Source organism: Dama dama, chromosome 11 (genome assembly GCF_033118175.1).
Source record: "Dama dama isolate Ldn47 chromosome 11, ASM3311817v1, whole genome shotgun sequence".
Taxonomy (NCBI): Eukaryota; Metazoa; Chordata; class Mammalia; order Artiodactyla; family Cervidae; genus Dama; species Dama dama.
Genome location: NC_083691.1, coordinates 42246626 through 42261211, shown reverse-complemented (window position 1 = coordinate 42261211; position 14586 = coordinate 42246626). Strand labels below are relative to the sequence as shown.

At 43.1% G+C, this 14586-nt stretch overlaps 1 protein-coding gene across 3 annotated transcripts in view; it reads right to left on the bottom strand.

Moving 5' to 3' along the window:
• SERTAD2 (SERTA domain containing 2) overlaps positions 1 to 14586 on the bottom strand; it is a 111575-nt gene that overhangs the window by 17871 nt on the left and 79118 nt on the right. Inside the window, exon 1 of one of the 3 annotated variants that reach the window (XM_061155186.1) lies at positions 4936 to 5252. The exons of the other annotated variants lie outside the window; for them this stretch is intronic. The gene's annotated coding sequence lies outside the window, so the exon portion shown is untranslated. Of the gene's footprint in view, positions 1 to 4935; positions 5253 to 14586 lie in introns of those variants that run through there. 3 annotated transcript variants of the gene reach the window in all.

The following is a 14586-nucleotide window of genomic DNA, read 5'->3' as shown; positions in this document are numbered from 1 at the left end:
GTATCAAGTATTATTAAAAAATGGAATAACTACTAAGACAGGTTCAGATTAAAACAGTTGCCACCTCGTTATCTCATTGGCGTGGCTAGAATTTTATGCAAACCTGTTCTGGTGTAGAGATGACCTTGGGACTTTCAGATTCCCTGAGTTTAACTCAACACTTCTGAACACCAGGGTGGGGTACTCCAGCCGGCCTGCCTGAAGCCGGGGAGCTGTGGCTGGCGTGGAATGATAAGCAGTCAGCCAGAAGAGCAGAGCAAGGGACTAAAGGTTGATCAGCAGCAAGTAACGCTTCATTATTTAATTTTCTGACCACAGGCACCATCAAGTAATACTTTTTATTTTTGTTGAACAGGTTCACAGAGACAGCTGAGTGAGTGAGTGAGTGACTGGGGGTGTGTGTATGTGTGTCCTCAAGAGTCAGAAGCCCTTCCCCTTCACTGTTCTACTTCATGAAACTCCTCAGCAGCACACAAACGCCTGGCTTAGCCTCGTCTTTTCAGTTAACCACCTATGAAGGTTTTTAAAAGGAAGAAAGAAAAAAAAAAAAAAAGCTTAGGATTAAAGAGCAACTCTGCGAAGCTACAGGTTTCTGCAAGGGGACATATAGTAAGGCCAGACATAAATGAGTGTTCAGCAGAGAGGTCTGCTGCTTGCTACCCGGAGTTACCAGAGAAACAAAGCTGCCTTTGGGCACCTAAAACTAGTCGGACCTGCTGTAGCAGTTGCGCAGTCGGCCGGCGCTGTCCCCCGCTCTCCTCCCTCCGCCCCCGCCCCACGCATCCGCACGGCTCACTCCACTCGGGGCGGCGCCGGGCGGGCACACTCGGCCCTGGTTCTGGCAAGCCCAGCTCTGGACACACGGGCGTGCAAGTGTGAGAGGAGGCCAGACGAGACAGCAGATGCCGACTCCATTCCGAACTGAAAGCTGCAGTGGGTGCAGAACACGGCTTCTGTGCTCCCGGGTTGCTAAGACAGATACACCAAATTGTGGGGCTGGCTGCTGGGACTCCAGGCAGGGATTCCCCTTTAAGTTCAGAGGAGGGACGGGAGACCTTGAGAGGAGACGAAGGAGGCTTTCTAGCTCCTGGGGCCCTCCGACCACAAAGAGAGCCGAATTCCCTTCCAAAAGGGAGTTTTCATTGTCTGTCTGGGGTGCTTGTTGAAATGACATGCATCTGTTTTGTCCTATGAGCAATCATATGTTTGCAAAGATATTCTTATGTTTTTATTTTCGAATTTCTATTTCAAAGAAAATTTTTAGACAGCAAAGCATGTTTTGTTTGTCTCATGATCTTCAAGGAAAAAAAAAAAAAAAAAGCCAACAAGGCGTCCATTTATTACCCAGAATAGGAATGTCGTCTTTTTGGCCTGACATATGCCATTCACAGATTCATACAAAGAATGAACTGCCACACAGTGCTCATAGAGAAAGACACTGCTCCACACAAGGAGTGATGGGCACTCTGGGGGACTAGTGCTGCTCACAGGACTGCCCAGCATCTGTATAGAGGGCAGAAGTTTGCCTTTAACGCCAATTGCACTGGCCACTGGAGACAATAATTTTGTTTAAAAGATATGCCAACTCTGGTGAGCTGCTCTTTCCTTCAAGAATATCAGAGCTAACTATATGTAAAGTAGATAACCAGTGGGAATTTGCTGTAAGACACAGGGGGCTCAATTGGGGGGCTCTGTGACAACCTAGAGGGGTGGGATGGGGTGGGAGGTGGGACGGAGGTTCAAGAGGGAGGGGACATATGTGTTCCTGCCACAGGCTGATTCATGCCGGTGTATGGCAGAGACCAACACCAACATTGTAAAGCAATTATCCTCCAAGTGGAAATACATTTTTTAAAAAGATTATTAGAATTAAATTAAATATCCACACATTTCTTTAAGCAGGAGTCCTAGCTTGGGGGTTTCTGTCGGCTGTTAAAGGAATAATTATTAAAAGTTGGTAGAAAAGCCATGATTTGTGCATACGCGGTGGCCACCGCATTTTTAGATGATCCTGTTCTGCTGGTCAGTGCTGATTAATGGAAAGACCGTGAAGGTGGGTGTTACCCTTATTTCAAGGCAATTTTCACTTAAAACTGGAGCTTGCCCTCTGGTGCCTTCAGCATTACCTGATCTTTGCACTCAGTAATCAGAGACACCTCTCTCTCCTCTCTCTTCCCCTACCCCACCCCTGCTTTGCCAAGAAACTACTGCAACTACAGCCATCTCCTACAGGACAGGCTGTAACAGTAAATATGAAATTTCTGTAGCAACCTTTTTGAAAAATTCTACAAGTGAGTTAAGAGTTCATACTCCAAAATATCATATTAACCTACACATTTTTAAAGTCTATGTTACAATACTAACAAAGTTGTCTTGATTTTTTTGATATAAACAAAATATAAAATAAAACTTCATGCATTTATTAGTATTTGTTTTTTAACAAGAAATCACAGCAAAAGAAACTTCTAAAAGTTTCTGTTGTAGTTTTTATCTCTATCAATAGTTAAAGTGTAAAATATTTTGACTATGGGCAAACTTTTACTATAACTTACCGATAATTTGAAGTATGCTTTTATTTTTATTTTCTTCGTCAGTTTAATTTTTGACAGAAAAAAATCTTGATTTATTTGTACATATGTACATTTGTATCTTTAATGTCCCCTTATATGTTTATCTATTTTGTGTGTGTGCACCTTTCTAAGTAGTGTTGCAACTTATTCTGCCATTGGAACACTGTTTAAAATAGCATATGCCAAAAGCTATCAGCAGCTACACAAATTTGAGTTTTAAAATATCAAAATAAATACCATTTAACTATGCTCATTATTAATAATTTAGTGCATGGCAACTGGGTAAAGTTTATATTTCAGCTTCTCAATTAAATAAAAGGCTTTCAAGGGGACAATTCCACAAACAGAAGTCTGAAGAGTTTCTAAATGTGAGCTAATATCCCTTTCTTAGTTTTTTAAGGGAAACAGGCCCAAGCAGCTGTTACCTAAGAAGCTGTGACACTCGTCTGACAATAAAACTGTTCCCTAGGACATTCATGTCCTACACTTGGTTGGTATTATAAAATTTAAGTCTCCTATCTATTGTAATTACCCAAGGAACAGAGCTGAATGTTAAAAAAAAAAAAAAAAAGAAAAAAGGCTGTCCGATCCGTTTCATAAGATTTCTCACCTGAGAGCAACATGGTTATGCACATTTTAATTAGGAGGAGGGGAAAGAAATAAAGTTATTTTAAAGGGTTCCAAACTTGATGAACAACATAAACAACTTTACATTAACATATAATATCTCTAAGTAAATCACCAAAGTTAAAGGCAAACTTCCTAACATTTATCTCTCTTTTTTCCACGAAGAAATAGCTGAAATGAACAGCAAAGTGGAGATCCACGAACAAGCTCTTCTTGCTCGTGCCAGAAGCTGAGATCTCAGGATGGGTATTTTCATCCTCAGAGCACACCCTACCACACTCAAATCAGAATAGACTGCTATAAAAAGGGGGAGGAGTGGGAGGAGCTCCAGGGGTGAGTTATGGCTTCTGGGTAGCTGAACAACTAGGCCCCCCCTCCAGCCCCCCATCAGCAAAACAACCCAGAGGCTCTCAGGTGGACTGTCCTCCAGGGGTTGAGTGGAGCCAAGAGCCCACTTCACTCTTGTCAGAGACTCCTCTCTAATTATAAAAGGCTACTTTGAACACTTAAGGCCTCAGGGATCCGATTGGCTAGTACAACTTCTAGGCTCTTTACACACGTTATGGACATTTCTTAACATATATTGAGAAATCACAAAGCATATTTCATGAACAAAGCTTGAAAACATTTACTATCTTCCTTAAGACCAAAGGAGGCTGTCCAGCTTGATTCAAACGAAAACTGGTACAGTCTGAGACTGGATGTCTCACCTTGCTGATTGCCCTTCCTCATTAAGTGCCTGTAAAAACTTACTCTCCACCTCCTGAAACATCCTGAAACTAACCAGCTTGGGAGCAAAAAGTTATTCTAAGACAATGATGCCTAGTCTTTTTGCGAAATTTAAGGCTAAACACAGAATTCTACTCCCATCTCAATCTATTACTATTATTTCTGCTAAAAGTAAGGTAACTGCTGGCCAAGGCGGGGGGGAGGGGAGGGAATTTATGATTTTCTCTCGATGCAGGGGCGCTCTGACAGCACCACGTCTTGGTACAAAGTCCAGGGCCTGGGACAGCTGGCTCCCCTCGGCCCCCTCCCTCTCAGTCACAGGCGGTCACCACTAAGATGACTTGTAGATTTCTAACTTAAAAAACCAATGAGACATCAAGTTTAACAAACATACACATTCAAAATCAATTCACTTGGGCACGGGCGAAAAGAGGGCGGAGAGGGATGATTCTAAGCTAAAACACAGGGCAACTCACAGAAATACACTAAAGCAAGCTGGATGCAAACCCGGCCACAGGACTGAAAAGTGAAGCAGCCGTCGCGCCAGCAATACGAGTCTTAAAAAAAAAAAAAAAGTCTCGCACGTTCACAACAACACAACCGCCACAACACGCACACAGATCCCAGCTGTAAAAGCGACAGCTCCGAGCTCCCTCCGCCCCACCGTTGGGCTCTGGTTAGCTCCCGACCCCCTCCTGACCCCGGTCCGTGACTGCCCGTCCCCTGCCCTTCCCCCAGCAGATCTGCCCGAGAACGCCGGGGGTCCCTGGCGCCGGCCCCGGGGGTCCAAGAGCGCGGGGCCGGGGAGCAGCGGGAGGGAGCGCTCCTCCCGGTACCTGCTCCAACCCAGGTCCCTCTCGCCGAGGCTCCCGCGACCCTCGCGGCCGCCCGGGCCCCTCCTCCGCCCTCCAGGCTCACCCGGCCCTGGCCAGGTCCCAACGCTGCCCCCACCCACCCGGAGCCCCGCGCATCCGAGAATCCCCTCCAAGCCGGCGCCGGGAGAACTTACCACATGCAGCTCCACCTGGGAACTAGCACATCGGGAGGGGTTTCTGCCCACTCCTCAAGCTACTCCCGCTCCATGCGGAATCCCCCGCTCCGGGGGCCCGAGGGTGGCGCCGGGGAGCGGGCAGGAGGCGAGACCGAAGCTAAGACTCCGCCGTCCTCTGCCTGCGCGCTCGGAGCATTATACAATGGTGGAGGAGGAGGCGGCGGCGGCGGCAGGCAGCGGAGGAGGAAGCCGGAGGCGGGCGGAGGGGGCGCCCTGACCGAGCGAGCGGCAGCCAGCGCTCCAGCACTCGCTGTGCAGGAGTGACGTGCGGCCAGCGAGCCTCCCGCGAGCTCCGGGCCTCGGGCTCAGCAGGCCCCGCCCCTCGGCCTGCCCCGCCCCCTCGGCCGGGCCCCGCCCCCTCCCCCGGCGGTCCCGGGAGGCGCGATAAATGCTGAGCGGGGCCCCGGCCGCCCCAGGAGCAGGAAGGGGCAGGCGGAGCACGCGAGACGCCGGGTGGCAACGCCGCCCACGGCTCCCTTCCCAGCCGGCGCGCCCTTGATTTTCTTAAGGAAAAGCTTAAGGAGAAGGGGAGAGGAAACGAGACACTCCGTCCAGGGGACCACAACTAACCACCAATAATCCCCTCAGACCACTCATGCAAATGACGGAGCCGCTAGTGACAAAGGCGGCAGCGAGTGCCGCGCGCGCACAGCCCGCTGAGTCGCGCGACCGCAAATATGACAAGCATCTCAGCTATTCTGCAACTTGGGGCCGGTTAGCCGGGCAGGCAGGGTCCCGGGCCGAGGGGCGGGGGTGGATGGGGAAAGAGAAAAATCCGACCCCGGGGCGCGGTATGGTATCCACGCTGCCCGCGGGGTTTTCGAGACAGGCGTCCCGGGAGGGCGGGGGCCGCGCGTCCGCAGCTGAGACGCTCTCCGATGCCTGCGTCTCCGGACAGAAGAGTGGCCCTCGGAGTGTCCGAGGGGCGGGATGGGAGCTCCGGCTGGAGGTGGGGACAAATTTCCCTGGAGTGCTGTGTCCTCAGCCCAACACTTGAAATGGGTCACCAAGTCGAGTACTTTATCGGAACAGGACTGAAACGACTTTGCAGCCTTCGTGGCAGGCTTCGGCCGCGGTGCAAACCCGGCAGAGCCCACGCAGGTAGGGACGCCTGGCTTGGAGACGCAGGGAGTACCTAGGCGCAGTTTCACAGCGATAGCCTTTTCCTTCTCTTTAAGAAGTTCTGCTTTGAACTACCTATATTTATCAGGGAAATTTATACTAGTTTTGGGAGGCTTGTGTGTGTGGTGTAAATTTAAAAGTCCTAGGACAGGAGATCTCCCCTGGAAAATTAATGATTATTTTAAAAATTACATGCGCATTCAGTTTAAAGATGTTACCAAAAGGAATTCAGGCACCTTGAAATTTTGGTTGCCACCCCAATCAATATCGTCTCAGATCTCTTTGGAGTTTAATGCTCCACTATACTAGTTATATTTAAGGATAATAAAGCTTTAAGACCTAACATAAAGGTGATATAAGTCGTTAACATCAAGACAAGTTGAGACCTATTGGAACTGTTCAGTAATGATTTGTTATCAATCAGATTGAGGATATTATTGAAATTAAATCTGGGCTAAAATGTTGGTAGAGAAGAAAATGTTTCTAGTTTTATCTTGAAAGGGAATGAAAAAGATTTTTTACTGGACTCTCGATATAATCAAAAGGTTACACAAATTTTTCTTTTTTAAGTATAGCCAGTGCTAAAAGCTAGTGATTTATGGATATCTTTGGAAAATTTCATTACAATGGCATTCCAAATTACTCATCGTGGAAGTCGTGCTTGGGGCCCTCAGCACATCCTGCTCAGTTTGTGCCTAAGTGGTACAGTATTCACAAACATTTTGCCATGAGACCAAGATATTTTTCATTTCCAGAATTCTGCCTTTCAGAGAGGACATTACTAACAGATTCTGAACAACCCATTCACTTTAAAGAGAAGCCATTGAAATAGAAGCTGCAGTAATCCTGTGATATCTCTGTAGTGGAGGCCAGAGGCTCTCTTGAATTTAAAATAAATTTAAACTGTTATTCATAAATTAAAGTGAGCAGCAAGTTAGACTTGCATAATTTTTGTGACACTTGGATATTTTCTAGCAAATGAATTACTGGAAGAACTAAAGATCAAAGTGACAATTTTTGTGTCTCCAGAGTGGACGCATGATTTTGCTAAAGCACGAATTCTGTGTGCGCTCAGTAAAGGTCTGAGTTCTACGGAAAGCAATCTTGAGTTCTGGGGTAAAGTATTTTTCACCTTCCCACACTTTTGAAGGTAAATGCCTTATCATTTTATATATGTTATATACAGGTATCTACGTTATATATGTGTCCCACTTCCCCTACTTTGAGATTCTGGCATCTTTTACCAAGAAGTCAAAGCATGAAGTGGCCATTTGAACACCTGCTCATGTGGTCCCTCACCAGGTGGTACACAGTCCCTTCTCCTAGGGCCGAGTCCCCCACAGCCCAGCACAGCAATTCCTGCCTGGCCCTGGGAATCCAACTCCATGAGGCTAAGGAAAGGCCCTCCCAGAGCTTTTGAAGTCAACTCCCTTTAGTATGCATGATTTTTTAAAAAAAAATTATTGTTTATTCCTAGCAAATGAACAAGAAATGCTTAGTGAACACGTAAGTGTGGTTTTCACACTTTCACTCTCTGGGACACTTAAAAGCCCATTTAAAATAATCCTACCCTCAGGATTTAGAGTTTCTCCCTCTCACTTGCACATACAAGAAATTAGGCCAGTCATCCACATTTAACTATCAGGAACATATCTGTTTAGGGAGAAAAGAAACACTGCTCTTGTAAGTATAGGACTGTGATGGTAATTTTTAAAAATACTCATGAGTTTAATTTCAGAGAGGTACTTCTCAACATTGCTTTGTGGTTCTGGGTACTAGTTTGCACTTCACTGCTTCTCTTGAAAGTTTCTGTACCCTCATGTCTTGCAAAGGACCAGATGACTGCACTAACTGAAGGCCACTTTTAGCACTTAATTAATATGCACCAAAGAATTGACACAAGGACAAGCTAGCTATATAAACTGAGAAAGACTTCACAGCAGTTTTCAAACTTACCCTCTCTCATTATGTTTTATCTTTCAAATTTCACAAGAAATACCGGTCATAATCATCCATCTATATACCCTGGAAATATTGACCTTACGACCCCCCCCCCCATAAATGTTTCAGTTATTAAACACAATAATATAGCCAGCTGGGTTAAATCATCTTTTCATAGAAAATACAGAGAGTCTAACTGAATGTGGACTTCCCATTCACTGATCACTAAAATCTATTAGTAAATCTTCAAAATAAAGTCTGGAAGTCCCAAATCACCTAACTGATTATCAGAGAGTTGACACAGGATAGGATGACTAGGAAAACTAATGAACACTCTCACAAAGACAGCACAAACAGGTTCAGTACTTTTCAGCCACTAGCAAGTTAAAACTTGACGGTACCAAAGGAGCTGGTTAACTCATCTGCCTCTGCAAAATCTTCTCCATCTCTTTGCCCAGCTCTTCACGTCAGACTTTCTCCTGCCTGTCCTTGCAGTCATGCTTCACAAGAACAGAGCTTCAACTCCAGTGAAGAGCCACTCTTGCAGTTTCCCTCACTGTTACTAGGCTGCTTTGCAAGGATGGCCCCTTGTGTTCTGAGAAAGAGTCATTTTCCTGTGAGTGAACACACCTTTTTCTCTTTTAAAGATCTGACAATATTTAAATCCTAATTTAGAACAAAATCTTAATGATGATATTGGAATAAGACGCTCTTGAAACTCTTTTCTTTTTTCTGGTATCTTTGATTAGTCCCTTCTATTTCTAGACGAGATGGCTTCTGTTGAGCATGAGCTTCCTCCCTACTTCACTGGCCACTATTTCCTGGTAAAATCCTCTGATAAATGGAGTGGCTCTCCTTAGACACTCCGGCTTTTGCTTTCATCTTCTCTCAGCTGGAAAGAGAAAGCCTTCCCTGGTGACAGTTCTTCAGTGCTCCCTTCCTGCCAGATGCTGCTCCTCCACGGCTGGTGGGTGCTCCTCAGAAACCTCTCTCCTTGTCCTCAGTTCCCCAGACAGCTCTACCTCTCTGGCCTCTACATGCTGGCCTATCTGCATGTTGACCCTGGACTTCCTGTCCATAAACCATGCTCCCTTCTTGAGCAATTCACCTTCTTCTGAAGGTACCTGGCACTTCTGGCTTCCCTAGAAAACTTGTATGAATGTTAGAAATTGTGCAGCCTCCAGACCATCCTTGTTCCTGGGACCAAGCCTGATAAGAGGAAGAGTCCTGGAGTAGGAGTTTGAAGATCTTGTACAAATTAATCACTATGATTGATCACTGACTTTTTAGTTTCTTAATCTGCCATGTCACAGATTTAGGATTAGCACTGGTTCTGGTGAAAAGAGCACATGTGGTTGGTCAGAAGATCTCAAGTGTAGTTCTTCAACCACAGTCAGCAAGGAAGCTGAATCAGGGCCTTCCCATCTTCAGGGCTGTGTCCACCTCCCGCCAGATGAGGCACTAGGGCCCAAAGGTTCCTGTAGCCCCTTCCCAGAGCTAAGAGTCTATGAAAAGGTGGCTACAATGGGGACTACCTTCACAGAGGAGTTTGAAAGAATATAAAACCAACTTCACATCCTATTTTCTGTGACACACATTCTCATATCTGTTGTAGAAATGATCTAAGATTGTGTACCTTTAAATCACCTATGAGTAAAGAGGTCATTTAAGAGAAGTAGGGTGATTTGGGGAGTGTAAATAACATATTTAAGCCACTTTTTGAAGTCCCAGATATAAAACTTCTACTTTAAGAAGTGAAAAAAAGGTCAAAGCTTTAATGTGTATAGATGCCCAGGAAATACCTCTGACTTCAGACTATGAAGTATGATACTATGAAGTATCATTAAAAATAAACATGTGGGCAGAGAACACAGTTTAAATGGGAACAGTGCAAAAGACAAAAAAAATGAATGACTACTTTGCCACTGTGAATTTTTATTGGTTTTCTGGAGGAGAAGGAACACTTAAGCAAGACTTTATCTTTTAGTCACCAATGCAGAATTGTTCTTTAAAGACATGTTGCCAGAATAAAAAAGACTTTTCCAAAATTATCTAACTGTCCAATAATATTTGCTTTAAATTGAAAAAATATATATTTTAAATTAAAATATTTTTACACTTAAAATCTCAGAAAGGCAAAGTGAAAGCCGAGTACGAAGAAACCAAGGTAAACTATTCAGATAAACAGCAATGTTACATTAGATACATTTGTGCAACTCATCAATGGTTTTCCTAAACATGCTTTAAATATTGAAGGTTATCTTTCTAAGTAATATTTATTTCAAAACTGCTGTCTTTAGAGAAGTCTTGTTTGAGGTGTATGAAACTCCTTAAATGGTCAATTATCAGAGAAACTGGCTTTTAAGGAGAAAATAATAGTGTGAATGAGCTATATGTAACTTCCCTTTTTGAAAACAGAAGTTGAATCTGTAACACCAAATTTAGAAAGGAGAGTGGATGGCAGCAAATACCACGAGAATATCATCTATAGCATTGACGCCCACTGCCGTTCTGTTCTGTTACAAATAATGTACTCTCCACAAACTTGAGTTTGCTCAAACAATGCATGTATTTAGTTGTTCCTAAAGATGATTCTTTTAAAAGAAAATATACATATGAAAGAGTCATATCAAATTAAAAAAAAAAAAACTCATTGAAAAAGTGTCAGATTCCCTGACACTGGCTATGGTGATTCATTTGGCTTCATTACACAGAGGGCAGCATAGTACACACTGGGACAGCTGATAAACAGCTTTTGTGGGAATAGTAATGGCAATTTTAACATCATTTGTATTTCTGTTTACTTTTCTTTAAAAAATTAAAGCCCAAATTATAAAAGGTTGAAAAGAATTTTGATGAATCATTCATTTTCAATCAATCCTAATTTGTTACCACTTTAGAACTGTTAGATATCATGCTTTCAGTTTTAGTGATTTAAAAAAAAAGCTCTAGAGATAAAGACTCCAGAATTACTATTTCCACATTACAACCAAAAATGAAAAGTGAGAAAATAAAAACCTTTCCAAAAGTTTATCAGATGAAAAGAGTTAATGGAGAGCCACACCATTTATGGACAAGAATACCTGAAATACTATTCAAGTCTCCCCAAAACGCATCAATAAGTTAAATGTGATTCCAGCTTAAATCCCAATGCTCCCCTCCCCCCTGCCCATGGAACTTAAGCAAATCCAGAAATCATCTGGAATAACAAAGGACAAAAGATAGCTTTAATAAGTTTAAAGAACAAGATGGGGGATGTGGCCTAACAGATATCAAGGCTTATTAAAAAGTTCTAGTAATTAAAACAGAGTGGTGCTGGCAAGAGATAAATAGATCAGCAGAACAGCATCAAGAGTGCAGAAACAGAACCACACATATGTGTAAGCATAAAGTATGACAGAGGTGAGGCAACAGATCAGTGGGAAAGAATAGGCTACTCAATATATGAGTAAAGGTCACCCGGTTACCTCCATGAAAAATAAAATTAGGTACCTCAGATTTTTTTTTTTTAAATATTTCAGGTGGACTAATGTCTAAATATGTGAAACAAAACTTAAAAACATTTAGGAGAGAATATACGAAAATGATTTATGGGCTCAGAATAAGGAATGTGTGATTATTCTGTCGCTTAAGATTCATTCTCTTCTTTGCTCTGTGCCTGGAAATGTTGACCCCTAGGGACCAAGCACCTTTGCCAACCGGCTTCCAGCTGGATTCCTCAACAGAAAGAGACTAGTGGGTCAGAGGGGAGAGAGGTTGGGCTATTTCTTCCCTGCTCCTTCCTACTTTGGGCTCCTGTTACAGCAGGACCACATAGCCACAGTTTCTGCAGGTGGCCCTTTCTCCAGGGCACTCACTCTCATAGATTCTAGCAACACCATTTCCTCCCCTTTCCCCTGTAGACCTGAGGATAGTAAGATCTAAGTTCTTGGTCTTCCATGCTTCAAGTTTTGTCACATCTCTGTCAAAAGTCCCATCATTTATGTCTTTTTAGTTGAATCATTTGAGTGGAATACTGTTTCCTGCTGAGACTTTGACTATTAAGAAACAAAATGGCCAGGGCCTTCACTGGCGGTCTAGTAGTTAAGACTTCATGATTCTAATGCAGGGGGCGTGGGTTCAGTCTGTGGTTGGGGAACTAAGATCCCACATGCCACCTGGCACAGTCAAAAACAGAAGAAAAGAAATAAGACAGCCAATGCACAAACTATAAAGAAAAAGACCAATAACTTGGATTATATTAAAAATTAAACATCCATTAAATAAAATATAATATAAACAAGATAAAGACAAGTGAAAGACCATTGAGTGATGGGATATAATTCATATAATCAACAAAAGATTAATATTTAGAAGTAAAAAAGAACTCCGAGTCAGTTTTTTTTTTTAATATAAAACCAACAGAAAAATGGGTAAAAAGAGGAAACTCAAATATCCAACAAACGTGAAGAGATACTCAATCTCCTCAGTTTACAGGAAAAATGCAAATTATAAAAGGTTAGTTCACAGCTCTCCACTTGACCACTTTGGAGATAATGTGACATTAGCTAGTGGAGCTGGATATGCACACACCCTGCCCACATACCTGCAGTCTTTCTCCATGAGGGTTCCATGAGAAAATAAGCCCTATAGAAAAGAATTCAAGTGACTATTTCCTCAATTCTCCCAAGGGTGGTATAAAGGTAAGAACCAGTGGTTGCTGGTAAATGTTTAACAACTGGCTGGGGTGGGGGTGGGGGTGGAGAATGGGGAAAGAAGGAAAGAAGCCCTTTTTGAAGCATTTGCTGATTTCTGTGGTGTAAATACCCCACCGGGGCTGATTTCAAACCTCCCCACTGAACTCAAGCATTACAAAGAGATTGGTGTGATCGCTCTTAGGAGCAGGTATCAGTCTCCAGCTCTAGCCCCAAACGTGAACCATTTTAGACTTAGAGGACAGGAGACAATTCATTACATACAATAGATGCCTTAGGATGCATTGCATGCGTGCTTAGTCACCCAGTCGTGTCTGACTCTTTGCGACCCCATGAACTGCACCCCACCAGGTTTTCTGTCCATGAGGATTCTCCAGGCAAGAATACTGGAGTAGGCTGCCATGCCCTCCTCTGCTTTAGGGTACTGGGGCTTAATTTTCTGGAGGAATTCTGGATGAGAAGGGCGAAATCTAGAGAGACTCTTGTTTTCATCCCTCATGGAGACATAGAAGAATGTTTATAATAGTTTTGCTTGTAATAGCTAAAGGAGAATTAATCAATACATTTGAAAGCTATGGTGGTTAAGAAGTACTACGGTTACCAAATATCAACATGGTTAAATCTCAAAAACAATGTTGAGTAAAATAAAGCCAGTTGTAAAGTATGTACAGTATAATATCATTTATATAAAATACTTTAAAACATGCAAAACAATGTTATATATTGTTTACCAATACAGATGAATGCAATTATAGAATAAAAACATTAGAGACCAAAAATATTCAGGAAAGTGGTTAATTTTCATAAATGGAGGAGTACTGGAATCAGGGAGAGAGACTACAAATTTCTTTGTTAAAAACATGAAAAGCAAATAAACATGTTGTAGCAAACCACTTAAATGTACTGTTTTAGATTTCAAGACATTAAAAAATACATTTTCTTCCCTTTTTTATGGTTCCCATAAAATAGAACTTTGTAAGGTTTTTTCCCACAACTTCTAATATCTATTAATAAAGCAATGGGTAATATTTATATTTCATGCATTTAACTTCATTATTTCAGTAATGACTTAATTCCTTTTACTCATTTGATATGACTGGCAGACTATAGTCCATGGGATTGCAAAAAGTCAGACATGACTGAGCACACATGCACATGCATACTGTCCTTCTCTCTCTCTCTTAATAACAGACTGCAAAACTCAATGACAGTGCTAGCGTAACTGAAAGTTGTTAATAGGAAGACCAACTGACAAGGCAAGTATGAGAGAATAATTGGTTTAAAGCCAGTATTTGGGGTGTATTTCTCACCCATCAGGCTAACTTCTATCATGCTGCTGCTGCTGCTGCTGCTAAGTCGCTTCAGTCATGTCTGACTCTGTGAGACCCCATAGATGGCAGCCCACCAGGCTCTTCTGTCCCTGGGATTCTCCAGGCAAGAACACTGGAGTGGGTTGCCATTTCCTTCTCCAATGCATGCATGCATCCTAAGTCACTTCAGTATTGCCCAACTCTGTGAGATCCTACGGAGAGCAGCCCACCCGTGCTAGAAAGAATAAAAGCTTCCTTACAAAATATGTAAGGCTTCCTGTTACTTTCTTACCATGCATCTAGCCCTAAAAAGTGAAATCTTGTTTTGTTTTAAAAAGACAATGAAAACACTCTTTCCTGGTGAACTATCTTCCACTGGGTGTTCGGTAGACCATTTCCTGCTACCCCAAATGCATTCTGATTCTCTCTTCTTTGTGTCCCTCCATGCAGGGTTATAGGAATAAAGCCCCCATACCATCTTGATCTCTGGGAAGGTGGTGCTCTCTCAGCGCATGGGTAGTGTAACTTTTTTTTTTAGAGAC